This window comes from Myotis daubentonii, chromosome 8, assembly GCF_963259705.1.
Source record: "Myotis daubentonii chromosome 8, mMyoDau2.1, whole genome shotgun sequence".
Lineage (NCBI taxonomy): Eukaryota > Metazoa > Chordata > Mammalia > Chiroptera > Vespertilionidae > Myotis > Myotis daubentonii.
The window spans coordinates 39,850,517-39,856,992 of NC_081847.1; the positions used below are offsets into that span (position 1 = coordinate 39,850,517).

A 6,476-nucleotide genomic window follows, 5' to 3' on the forward strand; every position below is an offset into this window, starting at 1 on the left:
AGCCAAAATGAACTTCACCTGCACGCAGTGACAGACGAATCCTGCAAACAGGATGCTGAGCGAAAGAGACTGGACACAAAAGGGTACGTACTGTTTGGTTCCGTTGATACAAAGTTCAAAAACAGGCAAAAGGAATTCATGGAAGTCAAAGTTGGGAGGGCGCTCATGCTGCCAGGAAGGAGTAACCGGCAAAGGCCAGGAGGGTCTCCTGGGGTTTTGATACTGTTCTGCTTCTTGACACGTGTGTGAGTTCACTTGGTCAGCATCTATCTATGTACACTTATTATTTGCACACTTTTCTGCACATGTTATACTTCAAAGATGTACATATAAGACACGCCTGTATTTATAAGACTTTTTATAATGTCTTGGATTAATTAGGCTCCCAATATAGTTCCATTTCTCCAGGTTTTTCCATCCAATAAAACAGAAGCATAATTTGCGTAGGCTGTTTATCACTGCCCTGCTTATAACAGCAAAAGAATAACAAAGCACAACATAACAAAACTGAAAGCCACCTGCGGCCTTGATAAGAACCGGTCGATAAAGTACGGTGCATACATGCAAAGGGAGACTATGCAGCCTAAGAAGAATGACCATATGCGCAAACATAACAGCCGGCAAAGGCATTATTAGGTGGAAAGAGTAAGCTAGGCAGATACGGTGCTCTCTCCTTTAACTGAAAGCGCTGTAGACACATACACATATGCTCATAAGAATACAGGAAATTTCTAGGGGGTTATCCAAAATGCTGGGAACTGAAGTCAGTTCTGAAGATTGGAAATGAAGGGTTTGTAAAGTTGGGAAGCTTTTACTTTCCTTCTTATACCTGTTTGGCTTTCTTTTCTTTCTTCCTTTCTTTCTTTCTTTCTTCTTCTTCTTTTTTTTTTTACACAAAATATTACTTTAAAAAAATAAAAATGTAAAGATGTAAATCAAAGTAATTTAGGCACATGCTTAAAAAATCAAATGTGCAAAAGGGCTTATAATAAGAAGCCACGGTCTCAAAGGGAATATTAGCTCCTTGCTAGTATTTTAAAAGTATAAATCATAATGAATTCTCTTAGAAGCATTATACTTGTGTACTCTGTTGCTTTATGTCTCATTTTTAATTGAACATTAAGGGAATGCAGTATTTTAATTGTAACTCCGCCAATATCTTCATCTAGAGACGTGTTGCCATTTTTGTCTGTTATGAAATTTCTGTTGCCAAGAAAGTCAGGATTACATTATTTTCTTTCAGATTGCATTGGTTTGTGCATTCTTGGTTACCAAAATACTCAGATAGCTTAGGGGCTATGAAATGGTAAATATTCATGATGTGTGAGAGAGCATGATACATAACTGTACAATCCCAATTCCAAAAGAAAGGGAAGCTTAGCTGTGTAGAGACACAGGAGACTGAGAAGGACACGTCAGACTACAAACTGCTTGTGATTACGGATGGCTTGTTCTTCGCTTCTTGTGTTTTGCAGTTTCCTACTATATGCACATGTTAACTTAAAAAAAATAATGTTATTTAAAAAAAAACAAAAAAAAAAACCTAAAAGCAGTCTCATTTTATTATTTTGCATCTAGATACCTAGTTTCCCCACCATCATTGGTTAAAGATAATATGTTTGTATGGGAAATAAAACAACAATTAATAAACAATAATACAAGAATAAACTCTATGTTTCAAGTACTCACAACTGAAAATCTACTTTTGCCCCACCCTGTACTTTACCCTCCCCACCACCACCACCATTGTGTAGTCTGGCACCCTTGTCAAAGATCACTTTGCCTTATATGTGTAGGTTTATTTCTGAGCTCTCTATTCTCTTCCATTGGCCTATATGTCTGTCTTTATGTCAGTACTGTTTTTATTTCTGTAGCTTTGTAATATGTTTTTAAGTCAGGAACTGTGAGTCCTCCAGCTTTATTTTTCTTCCCTGAGATTGTTTTGGCTATTCAGGACCCCTTTTGGATCCATATAAATTATAGGATTGTTTTTCTACTTCTGTAAAAATATGTCATTTAGCCTGGCCAGTGTTGTTCAGCGGTTGAGCATCGACCTATGAACCAGGAGGTCACAGTTTGATTCCCGGTCGGGGCACATGCCTGGGTTATGGACTTGATCCCCAGTGTGGGGTGTGCAGGAGACAGCCAATTAATGATTCTCTCTCATCATTGATGTTTCTCTCTCCCTCTACCTTTCTCTATAAAATCAATAAAAATATATGTATTTTTAAATGTCATTTTGATATGGATAGGGATTGCATTGAATCTGCAGATCCCTTGGAGGAGTATGGACATTTTGACAATAGTATTAAATCTTCCAACCCATGAACATAGGATGTCTTTCCATTTATCTGTGTCTTCTCTAATTTCTTTCAGCAATGTTTTTTGGTTTTCAGTGAACAAAGTCTTCTTCTTTCTTAAATTGATTCCTAAGTAGTTTATTCTTCTTAATGCTATCATAAATGGGATTACTTTCTTAATTTCCTTTTCAGATTTTTCACTTTTCATGTGTAGAAATGCAACTAATTTTTATATGTTGATTTTGTATCCTGCAATTTTGTTGAATTTGTTTATTAATTCTAATGGTTTTTATTGTGGAATCTTAATGCTTTGTACATAAAAATCATGTCATCTTTGAACAGAGATAATTTTGCTTCTTCCTTTCTGATTTGGATGCCTTTTTTTCTTTCTCTTGCCTAATTGCTCTAGCTAGGACTTCCAGTACTATGTTGAATAGAAGTGGTTATAGTGGACACCCTCGCCTTGCCTTCTTCCTAAAATCAGAGGATAAGTTTTCAGTATTTCCCCATTGAGTATGATGTTAGCTGTGGGCTTTTCATATATGGGCTTTATTATGTTGAGTTAGTTTCCCTCTTTTCCTCATTTGTTGAGTATTTCTTATCACGAAAGGTGTTGAATTTTGTTGAATGCTTTTTCTGCATCTATTGAGATGATTATGTGATGTTTGTCCTTCATTCTGTTAAGGTGGTATTTGATTTGTGTATGTGGACCCATCTTTGCATCCCACGGATAAATCCTATTTAGACATGGTGTATGATCATTTTAATGAGCTGTTGAATTCAATTTGTTATCATTTTGTTCAGGATTTTTCTCATCTAGAGTCATCAGAGATATTGACCTAGTGCTTTTCTTTTCTTGTACTTTCCTTCTTTGGCTTTGGCATCGGGGTAACACAAGCTTCATAAAATGAGTTTGGATGTATTCCCTCCTCTACAGTATTTTGGAAGAGTTTGAGAAGAATTGGCATTAATTCTTTTTTAAAATGTTTGGTAGCATTCTCAGTGAAGCCATCTGGTTCTGGGCTTTTCTTTGTTGAGTGATTTTTAATTACTGATTTAATCTTCTTACTAGTTATAGGTCTGCTCAAATTTTCTATTTCTTCATGATTCAATCTTGACTAGTTTTATGTTTCTAGGAATGTATCCATTTCTTCTAGCTTATCCAATTTGTTGCATATAATTGTTCATAGCAGTCTATTGTAATCCTTTTTATTTCTGGCATCAGTTATAATATCTCCTCTTTCATTTCTGATTTTGAGTCTTCGCTCTTTTTTCTTATTCTAGCTAAAGGCTTATCAATTTAAGGCTTATCTCCGATGCACTGTGCAGAGGATCAGATGGTGAGGTGGCTGCTGATGTTCGGCGTCCAATTATTTGGAAAAATCCTCGTTGTTTCCATTAGAATATTCAGTTTCCTCAATCTATGTGCCAGTGTGGGGAGGAAAGAAAATTCACTCATAAGCTGATCTCTGTAAAAAAATGAAACAACTCTAAATTTTATTGATTGTCCTTGCTCAGGTAACCCTTCCTTTCCTCCAGTAAGAACATACGCCCCTGTCTAGACAATAAATAACCAAATGATCACTTCTGGTTCGGAATTTTAGAAGCCTGTTTTCAGCTCTACAGTTCATCTGACAATTGATCATGTGATACTGTAACCTGCTATTTAATATTTTGTTATCTAACTTCTCCTGAATTGTATGTCTAACCTCCCTAAGAAGATTATAATTTCCTTGAGGGCAGGAAACAGGTATTATGTCTTTGTGTCACCCACAGCTCATTGCATTGCTCAGTTGGGTACTTAATATGTATCTGGTGGTTTAATTTGAAGTCTTTTGTCACTTAGCCTAACATTCCTATGTTTCCCCCAGTTACCGGCTGCCTTAGGAACCTTATCACATAGCTCCTCCAATCTATAGGCAGCTGTTCATTGTCTCCATGTCCTCTGCGTGTGCCGCACATGCTCAGTTGCCCCGCACTCCTGTTCAGATCACAGGGCTCCCCAAGGGCTATCTCACCCAGTTCCCACTCTTTCTGATGGTTCCAAGCTGTCTGCTGGGGCTCCAGAGGGTACTCAGAAGGTGGATGAGCTGCGAAATGTTAAGTCAGGAGGGTGGAACCCCAGGGCAGCAGGACACAGAGGCCTACATTTTGGAGGGTGGTCAAGAGCAACAGGGATGGGAGGCCTGGTAAACTGAGATAATTTTTGCCACAGTTAATATTTGGGTGAATTTCCATGACAACCTCCCTTTCAGGAGAGCCTGGGCATGGTTAAGGTCATGCAGAGAAGGAGTATAGACTGTGTGGGGAGGAGCCTCCAAGAAAAAAGTCCCTTTTAGCTCTAACATTCCATGATTTGAAGTTGCTTACGTTTATGGGCTGAATTGTGTCCCCAAGAACCTATGCTGAAGTCCTAACCCCCAGTCCCTCAAACTGTGACCTTATTTGGAAACAGGGTCTTCATGGAGGTAGTCAAGTTAAAATGAGGTTACTAGGGTGGGCCTTGTCCAATCTGACTGGTGTCCTTATAAAAAGGGCGGATTTGGACAGAGACAGACACATAGACACATACCCAGGCAAGATGCTGGAAAGGCAGCCCTACGATGGCAGAGGCAGAGATTGCACTGATATCATTGCTAAGGAGCACTTGAAGCTACCATAAGCGAGGAAGGGGCAAACAATGTTTCTCCTCAAAGTCCGAGGGAGCCTGGCCCCTCTGTGGGTCCCTGGGTTTCAGACTTCTGGCCTCCAGAACTGTGAGACAATAAATGTGTTGTTTTAAGCCACCCTAGCAAACTAATACACTTACCTTGTCCACATTTCCTTTCTCTTGTCCATAAAATGAGCACTTAAGGTCAATGTCCCGAGAGGGGGAGGGTTCCCCTTGAGATAAAGACTCCAGTGGGCTTTACTTAGCCATGCAGAAGTCAGCTTTCTCACCCAGGCTGCAAACTCACCAGAGCTGTTCCAAGTATTCTCATGAGAGGAAAATCTCCCGAAGTGTTCCCTGGGAAAAGGACTCCCAGGTTGGCATGTTCTCTCCTGGGGGGATTTCCTAGCTGCTCAGCGCCCTCAGGACTGCTCCTGCCCGCCGTGTGAATCCCTGATGCACTGTGCAGAGGATCAGATGGTGAGGTGGCTGCTGATGTTCGGCGTCCAATTATTTGGAAAAATCCTCGTTGTTTCCATTAGAATATTCAGTTTCCTCAATCTCTGTGCCAGTGTGGGGAGGAGAGGAAATTCACTCATTCTACAAATATTTACCGAGTCTGCACTGTATGCCAGGTGTTAAGGTACTTGGGATATAGCCGTAAACAAAACACCTCTGTAAAGTTCTTATTCTAGTGGGAGAGAGAGGCAATAAACAAAATCATAAGTTAATTATATAGTAGGTTAAGGGATGATCATGGTTATGGGAGAAAATAGAACAGGGTTATAATCCAATCTTTACTTTGTTGCTCAAATAATCTCAGCTTTCAGACCTCAGCAATGACTGCAGGTTGGTTCCTGGGTCCTTTCACAATAAACCCATCATTTTCTGAGCACTTCCTTACTCTCCAGCACCAGGGTATCTTCCAGACTCATGTTTTACTTTCTCTACCCAAGCTCTGGAATTAAACATCTATACAAGAAACTTTAGTTTTGTAAAATAGGAAATGGTGTCCTGGCTGGTGTGGCTCAGTTGGTTGAGTGTCCTCCCATGCACCAAAAGTTTGCCGGTTCAATTCCCGGTCAGGGCACATTCCCAGGTGTGGGCTTGATCCTCAGTTGGGGGTGTGCAGGAGGTAGTTGATCAGATGAGATGATGAGATGATTCTCTCTCATCATTGATGTTTCTATCTCTCCCACTCTCTTCCTCTATGAAATCAATATAAGTATAAAAAATTAAAAATAAATTTAAAATCTTTAAAAATAAAATAGGAAAATTGTAGTTAGAAACCATGATCTGGGCACTAGATATATAGGTGCGCTCATTGCTACTAGGATGTCATCGAACTAAGAAATACACATGGGTGAACTAACACATTCATACACACATCCAGATTTATTTTTATGTTAATCCATCTGTAAATACATGTAAAATCATGGGTTTATATTTATATTTCATATTTCAACCCACACAGTGTTCATTCTAGCTCTTTCCTTAATATCTATATATATAAAAGCATAAGTGAC

The 6,476-nt window shown here is 39.2% G+C and overlaps 1 long non-coding RNA gene across 1 annotated transcript; it reads right to left on the reverse strand.

The window, feature by feature from the left end:
• Positions 1 to 659: 659 nt before the first annotated feature.
• On the reverse strand, positions 660 to 5,985 carry LOC132239616 (uncharacterized). Its single transcript, XR_009454086.1, has 2 exons — positions 5,110 to 5,985; positions 660 to 3,769 (listed from the first exon to the last, which is right to left on the reverse strand). It is a non-coding gene; the product is annotated as an uncharacterized LOC132239616 (long non-coding RNA).
• Between the last annotated feature and the right edge of the window lie 491 nt (positions 5,986 to 6,476).